Below are 15059 nucleotides of genomic sequence, written 5' to 3' on the forward strand. Positions count from 1 at the left end.
CAATCACAGCTACTAATACATTAGTAGGCATGGCTGGGATGGCTTAAGGCACACCAGTTAAACGCTTTTTGATTGGCTGTTGAAAGCCTGCCATTAAAAGCGCGTCATTACATACAAAACAGGAAATAAAATTACCGAACACAGATTTTAAACCCGAACATACATTAAAGTTTTCGGGTCCGTGTCCGGGTAGCAAAAATCCAATTATCCGGTATGGACCCGAACAATACAGTCCGTGTTCGCTCAACACTATCCACGAGTAAAACACCAAAGTAGTAGTCAAGACAGGCCAATTATGATGAGATTCTGACGTGTTTTGTCTGCTTTTAAATAAAACTTTTGTTGCAGTTTTACACTATGTACTTTCATTTGGGCTTATTTACATGGTTGGTGTATGAGGAACTTATCATTTCACATCCACTTTGATCGTGAGCTTCTGGGAACATCCACTGTGAACATCCAGTTGAGAGGATTCCAAGATCTTATTTGCCAGGCTCAATTGACCTGTTTGTTATATGGCAATACAGGTTCATATCATCTGGTAAGCGTATATATACCATATTGGGGTATAATTTCATTTTTTACACTCCAAAAGGGTTTATATTGAATAGCGGAATAGGAAAAATTTTATAAAACGGTGTATCTCACACGTACAAACACAGACTAGGCCCCGATTACAATTTTTTGTACCCTAAAGGCAGGATGAGGATGAGGAAGAGGAGTAGGAGGAGTTCGGAACAGGAGGCAAACTGAAGCGCCCTGCAATCCTTGGCGGTGGAAGGAGATGCGCCAAACAAATTTAAAAAGGTGTATCTCACATGTACCGATACAGACTATGCCGTAATTTAATTTTTTACACTCAAACAGGGTGTATATTGAATAGCGGAAAAGAAAAAAAAATTATAAAACGGTGTATCTCACACGTACAAACACAGACTAGGCCCCGATTACAATTTTTTGTACTCTAAAGGCAGGATGAGGATGATGAGTAGGAGGAGTTCGGAACAGGAGGCAAGCTGAAGCGCCCTGCAATCCTCGGCGGTGAAAGGAGATGCGCCAAACAAATTTAAAAAGGTTTATCTCACATGTACTGATACAGACTATGCCGTAATTTAATTTTTTACACTCAAACAGGGTGTATATTGAATAGCGGAATAGAAAAAATTTTATAAAACAGTGTATCTCACACGTACAAACATAGACTAGGCCCCGATTACAATTTTTTGTACCCTAAAGGCAGGATGAGGATGAGGAGTAGGAGGAGTTCGGAACAGGAGGCAAACTGAAGCACTCTGCAATCCTCAGCGGTGGAAGATGCGCCCCAAAAGATTGGAAAGGTGTATCTCACACGTACCGATACAGACTATCCCGCAATTTAATTCTTTTTACCCCAAGGGTGTAGATTGAATAGCGGAATAGAAAATATGATATCAAAAGGTGTATCTATCTCACATGTACAGACCCAGACTAGGCCCTGATTACTATTTTTTGTACCCTAAAGGCAGGATGAGGTGTAGGAGGAGTTCGGAACAGGCAGGAGGCAAACTGAAGCACCCTGAAATCCTCGGCGGAATAAGATGCGCCCCAAAAATGGGAAAGGTGTATCTCACACATACCGATACAGACTATCCCGCAATTTAATTCTTTTTACCCCAAGGGTGTAGATTGAATAGCGGAATAGAAAATATTATATCAAAAGGTGTATCTATCTCACACGTACAGACCCAGACTAGGCCCTGATTACTATTTTTTGTACCCCAAAGGCAGGATGAGGAGTAGGAGGAGTTCGGAACAGGCAGGAGGCAAACTGAAGCACCCTGCAATCCTCGGCGGTATAAGATGCGCCCCAAAAATTGCAAAGGTGTATCTCACACGTACCGATACAGACTATCCCGCAATTTAATTCTTTTTACCCCAAGGGTGTAGATTGAATAGCGGAATAGAAAATATGATATCAAAAGGTGTATCTATCGCACACGTACAGACCCAGACTAGGCCCCGATTACTATTTTTTGTACCCCAAAGGCAGGATGAGGAGTAGGAGGAGTTCGGAAGAGGCAGGAGGCAAACTGAAGCACCCTGCAATCCTCGGCGGTATAAGATGCGCCCCAAAAACTGGAAAGGTGTATCTCACACGAACCGATACAGACTATCCCGCAATTTAATTCTTTTTACCCCAAGGGTGTAGATTGAATAGCGGAATAGAAAATATGATATAAAATTGGTGATTTTTCAATAGCACATGTAAACACAGCAGTGTCTTATGTCAGTCAGCTCTGCTGCAGGCTATGAAGGGAAAAAAAAAGAAAATTCCCCTTTAAGTATTGTAATTTTTAAATAGCTTAGTACAGACTATGCCACAATTTAATTTTTTTAACCCAAAAGGGTGTATATTGAATAGTGGAATAGAAAAAAGTATATAAAATTGAAAATCACTAGCACATGTGAACACAGCAGTGTCTTATGTCAGTCAGCTCTGCTGCAGGCTATGAAGGGGAAAAAAAAAAGAAAATTCCCCTTTAACCACTTAAGCCCCGGAGGATTTGGCTGCTAAACGACCAGAGGGCATTTTGCGATTCGGCACTGCGTGACTTTAACGGACAATTGCGCGGTCGTGCGACGCTGTACCGAAACGAATTTGGCGTCCTTTTTTTCCCACAAACAGAGCTTTCTTTTGGTGGTATTTGATCACCTGTGCGATTTTTTGATCACGCGCTATAAACAAAAAAAGAGCGTAAATTTTGCAAAAATAGCAATATTTTTCCCTTTTTTTTATATGAAATTCCCCCAAAAAAAAATGTAAAAATCAAAATTTTTTAATATTTTCGGCCAATTTGTTTTATGCTACCTATGTTTGGTAAAAAAAATCGCAAAAAGCGTATTTTGATTGGTTTGCGCAAAAGTTATTGCGTTTACTAACAAAGGGAAAGATTTTTGTCATTTTTGTTGTTTTTTTTTTTAACGCGTAATGGCGGCGATCTGCGATTTTTTTTGCGGTACTGCGACATTGCGGCGGACAGATCGGACCCTTGACTGACATTTTTGACACTTTTGGGGTTACCAGTGACATTTCTACAGTAATCAGTGCTATACATATGCACTGTTACTGTAAAAATGCACTGGTACACAAGCTGCCTGACTATCTCCCTCTCCCCCGCCGATCGCAGAGTGGCCGGCGGCGATCGGGTCCGCCGGTCACGCGCGCGGGGGGGTCCGTGACCACGCGGGAGCGGGAGCGCGCCTCCGGCGGCGCGCGCTCGCTCCCTAAACCCTCACAGGCGAGCGACGTAGACCTACGTCACTTTGCCTGTGAGGGGCTGACCGCCCACGTAGATAGTCGTGCGGCGGTCGGCAAGTGGTTAAGTTTGTAATTTTTAAATAGATTAGTACAGACTATGCCACAATTTTATTTTTTTAACCCAAAAGGGTATATATTGAATAGTGGAATAGAAAAAAGTGTATAAAATTTAAAATCATTCGATAATAGCACATGTGAACACAGCAGTGTCTTATCACAGTCAGCACTGAAGCAAAAACGCTGCACACAACTGACTGATAAAAATAGATTTTTTCCTCCCTCCTCCTCCTCCTCAGCGGGCAAAATAATGTGTTCACTGCACCACCCCACACACAGCAAAATTGATGTAGAACACTGACCCTGCCTATTCTCCAACCTCGCCCTAATATTCTCGATAAGATCGTTCACTGGCACTGCACAACCCCCCACACAGCAAAATCGATGTAGAACACTGACCCTGCCTATTCTCCAGCCTCGCCCTAAAATGCTCTAATAACTCGCCCTGCCTGCAGCACTCCGACCTGTCCCTGCATTCTTTTCGGACACAATACAATTTTTCACTGTCTGTCCCTAATCAGCAGCCAGCACGTATGATGTGTGCTCTCTCCCTAAACTACAGCAGAATAAAGCAGCGTGCTGGGGCTTTCAAACTTATAAAGACATGGTCACATGCTTCAGATGGCAAATCACAGCTACTAATACATTAGTAGGCATAGCTGGGATGGCTTAAGGCACACCAGTTAAACGCTTGTTGTTTGGCTGTTGAAAACCCGCCATTAAAAGCGCGCCATTACATACAAACCCAGAAATAAAATGATCGAACACGGATTTTAAACCCGAACATACAGTAAAGTTTTCGGGTCCGTGTTCGGGTAACAAAAATCCAATTATTCGGAATCGGTACGAACACGAATAATACAGTCCATGTTTGCTCAACACTACTGGTCACCAGTTAGGAGTCTTTCCTGTCATCCTACATGATCCCTTCTGAGGATTCTTCTATCCTTCCAAACAAATGTATGAAATCATCCATGAGTCCTCCTTCTATGTGATCTGGAAGATCTGGAATCCCAATGCCTTTATGGATGAAGTGGATGACCCAGTTTATATATTATTTATTGCTTTACAGCTTTTTTTCACTCCAGGATTAATTATTTTATTTAAATAAGCATTTGAGGAATTGCTCTTACTTTGTAAGATCTCCACCACCATTCATATGTGACGTTACATCCTTGCAATTTATGTTTAACATCTTCATTATGAGTGGATTGATATATATTTTTATGCTTTTGGATGTGTTTTTGCATTTTCTTTACCTAAAGGATCAGTTTTGGGGCGTATCTGTTTTATTCGTATACATTTGTTGTTAACTTGTGTTCTGTGTCTTTAAGACTTTTCTATATGTAATAAAAAATATCTTTGTTAAACAATTGGTTGCATAAGAACGTTTTTTTTTTTCCCCTACTTTTTGTGTTATATATTTTTTTTTTTTTTTTAAGTAATTTTTATTGGAATTTTAAGTTAACAATTTCAACAATAACATTTACAATTATTTGTTACTTCCGACTCATTGCTTGGTACATGTAACAACAGTTAAGAAAATGAAGAAAATTATGAGAATTACAGGAGTACCAGGTAACAGTTAGATAAGAAAAAACTATTAAAGGATATATATATAAAAAAAAGAAAAAAATGATTAAATAAAACACAGCATACACAAACCGCCTACCCCTAATGGGAACTATCTGTAAGCGGATTGGTTGCCGTGTACTAAGGTTTATTAGGGATGGGACATTGGAACCAATTGATCTGAACTATAATGGAGATTTAGATATCACATTTCTTTAGGTAAGTAGAAGCTCTTGGATTGTTTAACCAAATTTGCCATTTTTTTTTAAATTTATTAGTAGATGAATTTTTGTATGCTAAAAGCAGTTCGTACTGTGCTTGTATATTCAGTCTGGTGATTACATTGGACTGGTTGGGAGATTCGGTAGATTTCCACATACTAGCAATAGTAAGTCTTGCAGCTATTAGAATGTGTGCTACTATAGTTCTATAACATATTGGGTATAAATCTAGGTCTATTCCCAATAGTGCCATCGCAGGTGTCAGTTCTGTCAGGTTACCGGTTATTTCGGCTATAAGTGAAGAAATAGCTTTCCAGAAACTTATTAAATTCTTGCAGGCCCAGAGAGTGTGGTGAAGATTTCCTGTTACTTCATTGCATCTCCAGCATATCGGGGAGGCAGAAGGAAATATTTTCGATAATCTATATGGTGTCAGGTACCATCTGTTTAGAATTTTTTGTGAATTATCCCAATGCTCAATTCATGAGGATGCTTTATTATTAATCAATAATGCTTTTTGCCATTGTTCCCACGTAAAATTTTGTGAGAGATCATTTTCCCATTTAGTCATATTAGGATTTTTATTACTGGAAAAGGAAAGTAGATAAAAGAATAGTTTTATTCCTTTCTTTTTTTGTGAGTTTTGGCCTGTAAAAAACTGCCATATTTCCGTGGGAATATCAATATTATCATCGAGTTTCAGATCCTTAGTTTATCCTCCACAACACTCCTGAGATGCAACGGAAGGTTATTATAATAATGGTAACCTTGATTTATCCACTCTTCGGCCGATAATCTTATTTTATAGTAGTCTATTATTCTTGTAGGTAATGCTACTTTCGAGTATACGTTTCCAGTTTTAGTTTTGGATAGGATATGCTTCCATGCTAATAGTGTTGATTTGATAGAAAGAAGGTTGGGTATGACTATTTTTTTGGGTATTATAATTTTGGCCATAGAAAGGGCAAATAGATCGTGTCCTTTAGTGATCTCTTTGTCAATGTTTGTCCATAGTTTGTCCTCATGATAGGAGAACCAGAATTTCATTTGGTCTAATAGTGATGCATAGTAGTCATTTTTTATATCTGGCAATCCCATTCCTCCTAAGGCTTTGGGAGTTGTTAATATTGAGAATGATACTCTGGGTTTTTTCTTATTCCATATAAAATGTTTTAATTTAATATTCATCTGCGTGAAAAATTTGGGGGGTATCAGGATGGGGAGGGACCGGAAATAGTATAAGATTTTAGGTAGTATTTGCATTTTAAAGGCTGCTATTTTACCAACCCATGATAATTGAACGTTTTGGATATGTTGTAGGTCTTTGTTAGCTTGTTCTATGAGTTTGGGAAAATTAACTTCGTATAATTTGGAGGTTGGGTACGTCAATTGTATACCTAGATATGATATAGATGCATCATCCCAATTGTAGCCATATTTCTCACGCAGGTTTTTAATGTGATCTTTCTCAATATTCATAGGTAGGACATAGCATTTGTTTTGATTGACTTTGTAGTAGGAGACTTTACTATATTGATCTAGTATTTTTTGAACCGTGGGTAAAGATATGTCAGGGTTTGTCATTGTTAGAATAATATCGTCTGCGAATAGCCCCAGTTTATGTTCATATTGCCCTATTTTAATGCCATTAATATCGGGGTTATTGTGTATATATTCCGCTAAAGGCTCTATTGCTAATGAGAATATTATTGGGGATAGTGGACAACTGTAACGCTCCTGCGTTTTATGTATGATGTGGATTTTCAGCTGCAGAAATATTCCACTTCAGTAGTCATGTAGAGAAACGCTGAGACACCATTCCCAACTCTCAATGACTCATCATGTGTGGATGATCTCAATTCAGCAAGTAAATACACACACACACTCAATAAGATGTTTCCTAGAGTGACTTATGTATATAGTAACACAGTGATGATAGGCTGAAGAGACAGGTTGGGTAGAGATGGTAGATGACAGACACTTGAAAGGAAATGTTCTTGAAAGTAAGATAGTAGCAGATGGGATGCAGATAGGTTTAGCAATCATGTATGGTAGCAGATGACAGAGTAGCAGGTGGACATACAAGAGAGATCAACCCAGTGCAAGAACAGGTGGTAGTAGGCTCAAGAGCTAGCAATCTTAGATAATGCAGATGTAGTAATAGTCCTTAGTATGCAGAGCTAGATAGTGTAAGCTTTAGTATGAAAGTTATAGAGGTTTCCCCTGTGGGGTACTTATCACTAATAGCAATGTAGCAGAGGAGAGGTTCGGCAAGAGCGGATGATCCGGTAGCGGGATACAGGGATCAGCGCAGCGTGGTTTCGACAGCGAGGTATGCTTGCAAGCATGAGAGCTTCAAGACAGGTTAGCATCAAGGCACAAAGCAGTTTGAACGAACACATGTGAGTGAGAGCCGGCGATCTAAATTGCCATCCAGTCCGGCGCTCAGTGATGACAGCATCAGTCTTAAAGGTGTATGCGCACCTTACCAAAAGAGAATGGTGGGGCGCATACACTTATGAAAGAGTAATTAGGGTACCCAAAGGTACCAGAACATTACAGTACCCCCCCTTAAGGCCGGCTCCTGAAGGCCTCTGGAGCTGGTTTGTCTGGGTACTTCGCATGAAAATTGCGGATTAATCTAGAGGCATGTATGTCAGAGGTGTTTAGCCAGGTGTCGTCTTGGGGCCCATAGTTCTTCCATCGAACCAAGTACTGAAGTCTTCCTCTGTGGATACGAGAATCCAGAATCTCTTTTATCTCATATTCTTCTCCACCTTTAACTTGTACAGGAGGAGGAGGTGGGATAGTAGGCCTTATTCCTTGGTCAGGAACATGGGGCTTCAGTAGCGACACATGGAAAATGGGATGCATTTTGAGGTCTATTGGCAATGTAAGCTGTACTGCAGCTTTTCCAATAAGTTTCTTGATTGGGAAAGGTCCCAAGAACAGAGGTCCAAGCTTTTTGCTAGGGATTTTCAGTCTTAAATTTTTTGTTGAGAGCCAAACGAGGTCCCCGATAGCGTACTGAGGAGAAGGTCTTCTGCGAAGATCATAGTACTTCTTTTGTTGACTATGAGCGTGTGCAATGGTAGTATTAAGCAAACCCAGAGAGTCCTTTATTTGGGTAAGATAGTCTGAAGCTACTGGGTTATTTGAAGGAAGGATGCGTGGTGGAAGAATAGAGGGATGAAACCCATAGTTCAAGTAGAACGGACTCTGCTTGGTCGTACTGTGGGTTGCGTTGTTGTAGGCAAATTCTGCCAGAGGGAGAACATCCACCCAATCATCCTGTTGGTAAGAAGTGTAACAACGTAAATATTGCTCGATGCATTGGTTGACTCTTTCAGTCTGTCCGTTGGTCTGCGGATGGTAAGGAGAAGTGAGCTTCCGCTCGATCCGTAGTATGTGGCATAGTTCTTGCCAGAACTTGGAAATAAATTGTGCTCCACGGTCAGACAGAAGAGTTTTTGGGATACCATGTAACTTTCATCAGGAGTTCTGCCGTTTGTTTGGACGAAGGTAGTCTGCGAATAGCAATGAAATGTGCCATTTTTGTCAGATGGTCCACTGACACTAAGATGGTATTAAATCCTTTGGAAGGAGGCAATTCCACTATAAAGTCCAAGGACACAACTTCCCATGGAGTTTGGGGTATTGGTAGACTGCATAGTAGACCGGATGGTCTCGTAGTGTCAATTTTGGACCTGGCACAGACATTGCATGAAGAGACGAATTTTTGTATAGATGTTTTCATGTCAGGCCACCAGAATTGCCTGGTAATCAGATTAAGAGTCTTTGTCATACCCATATGTCCTGCCATAGGCACATCATGCGATAATTCCAAGATGTTTAATAAGATGTTTCCTAGAGTGACTTATGTATATAGTAACACAGTGATGATAGGCTGAAGAGACAGGTTGGGTAGAGATGGTAGATGACAGACACTTGAAAGGAAATGTTCTTGAAAGTAAGATAGTAGCAGATGGGATGCAGATAGGTTTAGCAATCATGTATGGTAGCAGATGACAGAGTAGCAGGTGGACATACAAGAGAGATCAACCCAGTGAAAGAACAGGTGGTAGTAGGCTCAAGAGCTAGCAATCTTAGATAATGCAGATGTAGTAATAGTCCTTAGTATGCAGAGCTAGATAGTGTAAGCTTTAGTATGAAAGTTATAGAGGTTTCCCCTGTGGGGTACTTATCACTAATAGCAATGTAGCAGAGGAGAGGTTCGGCAAGAGCGGATGATCCGGTAGCGGGATACAGGGATCAGCGCAGCGTGGTTCCGACAGCGAGGTATGCTTGCAAGCATGAGAGCTTCAAGACAGGTTAGCATCAAGGCACAAAGCAGTTTGAACGAACACATGTGAGTGAAAGCCGGCGATCTAAATAGCCATCCAGTCCGGCGCTCAGTGATGACAGCATCAGTCTTAAAGGTGTATGCGTACCTTACCAAAAGAGAATGGTGGGGCGCATACACTTATGAAAGAGTAATTAGGGTACCCAAAGGTACCAGAACATTACAACAACCTTGTCTGGTTCCATTGGTCAAATTAAAGCTTTTGGATATTAAACCTGAGGAGAACACTTTAGCTGAGGGTTGTGAGTATAAAGTCATAATGGCCGAGTGTATAAATCCCTTGATTCCAAATTTTTCTAGAGTTTTAGAAATAAACTTCCAATGCATTCTATCAAAAGCTTTCTCCGCATCTAATGCTAAGAGAATCGCGGGGGTTTGACTATTTTCTATATGATTAATTAGATTTATCATTCGTCTAGTACCATCAGGGGCTTGTCTTCCTTTAACGAAACCTACTTGGTCTGGACTAATGAGATATGATGTTATATTATTTAGTCGGTTCGCTAATATATTTGCATAGATTTTTATATCCACGTTGAGTAATGATATAGGTCTATAATTTATGGGTGAGGTTGGGTCTTTTCCTGGTTTGGGAAGGGTAATTATTAGTGCTTCTAACATCTCTTTTGGGTATTTTCCAGATTTGGCTACTTGGTTAAATAATTTGGTCAGGTATGGAGATAAGATGTTGCTGAAGGCTTGATAATATTCTCCAGACAATCCATCAATCCCGGGGGTTTTATGTTTGGGTAATGATTTAATAACTGTGAGGGTTTCTGACTCTGATCTTGGGGCATTGAGTGATTCCAGATCCTTGGGGTATATTTCAGGTAGGTTTATTGTTTTTAGGAAGTATCATTTCACATGTGGGTTGATGGGTGTTTAGGTCCTCTTTAAAATTATACAGGGATTCATAATACTCTGAGAAGGTATCCGCTATTTCCTGGGGGTTATAACTTACTTTACCTGATTTGGGATGAATTATTTTGCTAATTTTATTTTTAATTTGTCGTTGGCGTAGTTGGCTAGCCAATAGTTTGCTAGCTTTGTTACCTTGGGAGTAGTAGTTTAATTTCAGTCTTTTTAAGTATTTATCATGATCTTCTATCAAAATTAATCTTAAATCTGTTCTGAGGTTATTGAGTTGTTGTTCTAGTTTTATATCGTTAGGGGTATTTTTGTGTTTTTCTTCTAGTACCGAGATATCCTTTAATATTTTATTTATTCTGTTGTTTTTCTTTTTTTTTTCCCTAGCGGCTACTTGGATTAGTAGACCTCTAATATAGGCTTTATGAGAACACCATAATGTGGTGTTTTCCACCGAGTCATTATCGTTAATTACAAAGAATTCTTTAAGTTTTTCTTTTAGCATGGACAAATGTTTTTCTTGGGAAAGGATATAAGTGTTGTTTCTCCATACTCTGTTATTGGTACAGGGTTGTCCTATTTTGATTTCAATTGTTATAGGGACATGCTCAGACCAAGAGATATTGTGTATCTGAGCATTGACTATATTCTGCAATAATAATTTGTCTGTAATAAAATAGTCTATTCTGGAATAAGATTTGTGAACATGGGAGTAATATGTGTAATCCCTTTCGGTGGAATGAAGGCACCTCCAGGGATCATACATATCCTCATTAGAAAAAATACTGTTTAGGCCAATTCTTTTAGTGTGTCCTTGCTTGGAGGTGTCCATAAGGGGGGTCCAATGGTGCATTAAGATCTCCACATATAATAAGGTGTCCCTTTTGTATTTTCCGTGCCTTCGATATTATTTTCTGTATGAACTGATGAGGGTTTTTGTTGGGGGCATAGATATTAACTATGGTATATTCTGTGTTTTCAATAGTTCCTACTAGTATGATGAATCTTCCTTGAGAGTCAGTTTTAATTTCCAGAGGTTGAAAGGACACAGAGTCTTTTATTGCTAAGATAACTCCTTTCTTTTTCTTGGTGTTGTTGGAGACAAAGATATGCGGAAACTTGTGATGAGAGAATTTCGGTGCTTTATTTGGTGCAAAGTGAGATTCTTGTATGCAGACAATGTCACTGTCATGTTTTAAAATGTCATTCCATAGAGCTTTACGTTTATACGGGCTGTTGAGACCTCTTGCATTAATTGACAAAAATTTAAGACCCATTAGATTGGTAAGGTTTTTTTTATGGAGACTAGCATTAGTAGATGTTTTGAAGAGAAAAGTGATATATTGAGATCTTCATTGTTGGATCCTGTTCCATCCAGTAGGTGGCAGTGTTACATAGTTACATAGTTACATAGTTACATAGTTAGTGAGGTTGAAAAAAGACACAAGTCCATCCAGTTCAACCCATGATGCGTGTGTGTTTGCTTTTAACCGTACATTGTGTACCCCTGTATGTTGTGGTCTTTAAGGTGTACATCTAATAGTTTTTTGAAACTATCTATGCTCCCCGCTGATACGACTGCTTGTGGAAGAGAATTCCACATCCTTACCGCTCTTACAGTGAAGAACCCCTTACGCACTTTAAGGTTAAACCGCCTTTCCTCAAGTTTTAGTGAGTGGCCACGTGTCTTATTGTATTCCCTTTCTCTGAATAGTTTGTTCCTTATGCTAGGGTCGCCAGTACAGTATTTGTACATTGATATCATATCCCCCCTCAATCGTCTCTTCTCCAGAGAGAATAGGTTCAGTGCTTGTAGTCTTTCCTCATAGCCGATGTCCTCCATTCCCCTAATTATTTTTGTTGCCCTCCTCTGGACTTTCTCCAGTTCCAGCACATCCTTCCTGCGGACCGGTGCCCAGAACTGGACAGCATACTCCAGATGTGGCCGGACCAGAGTCTTGTAGAGCGGGAGAATAATCTCTTTATTTCTGGAGTGAATCCCCCTTTTTATACATCCCAGTATTCTGTTGGCTTTGCTTGCGGCGGCTTGGCATTGCATGCCACTGCCAAGCCTGTTGTCTACCAGTACCCCCAAGTCCTTTTCCATCCTAGACTCACCCAGAGGTTCACCCCCTAGTGAATAGCTTGCTTTCTGGTTTCTGGCACCCAAGTGCATTACTTTACATTTTTCTACATTAAACCTCATCTGCCATGTGGTTGCCCACCCCGTTATTTTGTTCAGGTCTGCTTGCAAGATTTCCACATCCTGCATAGAAGATATTGGCATGCCTAATTTAGTATCATCTGCAAATACTGAGATTGTACTAGATATCCCCTCCTCTAGATCATTTATGAATAAATTAAACAGGATTGGTCCCAGGACAGAACCCTGGGGGACCCCACTTTCCACACCCGCCCAATCCGAGTACTCCCCATTAATCACCACCCTCTGGACTCTCCCCTGGAGCCAGGTCTCTATCCAGGTACTCACCTTATGATCCATACCTACCTTCCTTAGTTTGTACAGTAAGCGTTTGTGAGGAACGGTGTCAAAGGCCTTTGCGAAGTCCAGATACACCACATCCACAGGCTTACCTTTATCTAGGTGGCAGCTCACTTCATCGTAGAAGGTTAACAGATTGGTTTGGCACGAACGATTTTTCATGAATCCATGCTGATTTCTACTTATAATACCATTTTCATTACTAAAGTCTTGTATGTGGTCCCTTATCATCCCCTCCAAAATTTTGCAGACTACTGATGTTAGGCTGACCGGCCTATAGTTACCCGGGATATATCTCGGCCCCTTTTTAAATATTGGTACCACGTTGGCTTTTTTCCAATCAGCTGGCACCATACCCGTCTGTAAACTATCCTTAAAGATCAAGAATAATGGTCTGGCAATCACCTGGCTGAGCTCATTAAGAACCCTCGGGTGCAAGCCATCCGGTCCCGGGGATTTATTTATGTTAAGTTTCTCTAGTTTAGCTCTAAGTCTATCCTCTGTTAGCCATGGCGGCACTTCCTGAGGTGTATTATTTAGTTCGGCCTTACAAGCGGGTTTCGTGTAGCCCCCCGATTCCTTTGTGAAGACTGAAGAAAAGAAATTATTTAACACTTCCGCCTTTTCTCTGTCCTCAGTGGCCATTTTTCCTTTATCATCTTTTATGGGGCCAATGTGCTCTGGCCTGGCTTTCTTACTGTTTATATACTTAAAGAACTTCTTGGGGTTCTTTTTGCTCTCCTCCGCTATATGTCTCTCGTGTTCTATTTTAGCCGCCCTGATTTCATCTTTACATTTCTTATTACACTCTTTGTAGTGCTTAAATGCTGCCAATGACCCCTCAGTCTTGTATTTTTTGAAGGCCTTTTCTTTAGCTCTAATATACATTTTAATGTTGGAGTTTAGCCACCCAGGGTTTAGTTTTGCTCTTTTAAATTTATTTCCCTGTGGAATGCACTGGCCCACCCCCTTGTTAAGTATGCTCTTGAAGCACTCCCATTTTTCCTCCGTGTTCTTTGTTCCCAGGGTTCTATCCCATTTGATATTTTCTAGCAGCGAGCGCAATTTAGGGAAATTGGCTCTTGTGAAATTCAGCGTCCTTATATTACCCTTGTGTTTCCTATTACTGTAATTAATACTGAAACCAATTGACCTATGGTCACTGTTCCCTAAGTTGTCCCGTATTTCTATATCCGTGATCAGGTCTGTATTGTTGGTAATCAGTAGGTCAAGTACCACATTGCTTCTTGTCGGTGCATTCACCATCTGACCCATGAAATTGTCCTGCAAAACATTTAGGAACTGCCGAGCCTTGGCTGAGTGTGCGGTTCCTTCTGCCCAGTCTATATCTGGATAATTAAAGTCCCCCATTATAATGACATTTCCCATCCTTGCTGCCAATCCTATCTGTAACATGAGGTCCGCCTCACCCTCCTCCCTCTGGTTGGGGGGCCTATAGCATACGCCCAATATTACCTTCCCCGCCGTGCCTTCCCTTTGAAGCTCTACCCATAGGGATTCTGCCTCGTCCATAGCTCCATTATTAATATCATCCCTCATATTTACTTGTATACTGTTCTTAATATACAAACATACCCCTCCCCCTTTTTTACTTTCTCTATCTCTGCGATAAAGGGAATACCCCTGAATGGACGCCATCCAGTCATGAGAGCTGTCAAACCAAGTCTCAGTTATCCCCACAAAATCTAAGTCCTCCTCAAATATCAGCAGCTCCAGCTCTCCCATCTTGTTGGCCAGGCTTCTGGCATTGGTATACAAACCTCGTAATTTTGATCGGTTATATTTATCCTCTTTTGATGTTTTTAGGCTGCTCTCTTGATTTTTCCCCGTACCCACCCTGGGTATAGGAGCTCCGCACACCCTATCGCTAATGCCCCCATTTCTGCCCTCTGAAACTTGCTTTCCACTGGGTAATTCTACATCTGTACCCTCCCCCCCATTCCCTAGTTTAAAAGCCCCTCTAACTTTTCGGCCATCCTCGCACCCAGTACGGCTGCACCCACCCCATTTAGGTGCAATCCGTCCCTACCAAAGAGCCGGTGACCGACTGAGAAGTCGGCCCAGTTCTCCAGGAACCCGAAACCCTCCTTACTACACCAGCTCCTCAGCCACTCGTTAACTTCCCTAATCTCCCGCTGCCTCTCTGGTGTGGCTCGA

This window comes from Pelophylax lessonae, assembly GCF_965119305.1.
Source record: "Pelophylax lessonae genome assembly, chromosome: 12".
Lineage (NCBI taxonomy): Eukaryota > Metazoa > Chordata > Amphibia > Anura > Ranidae > Pelophylax > Pelophylax lessonae.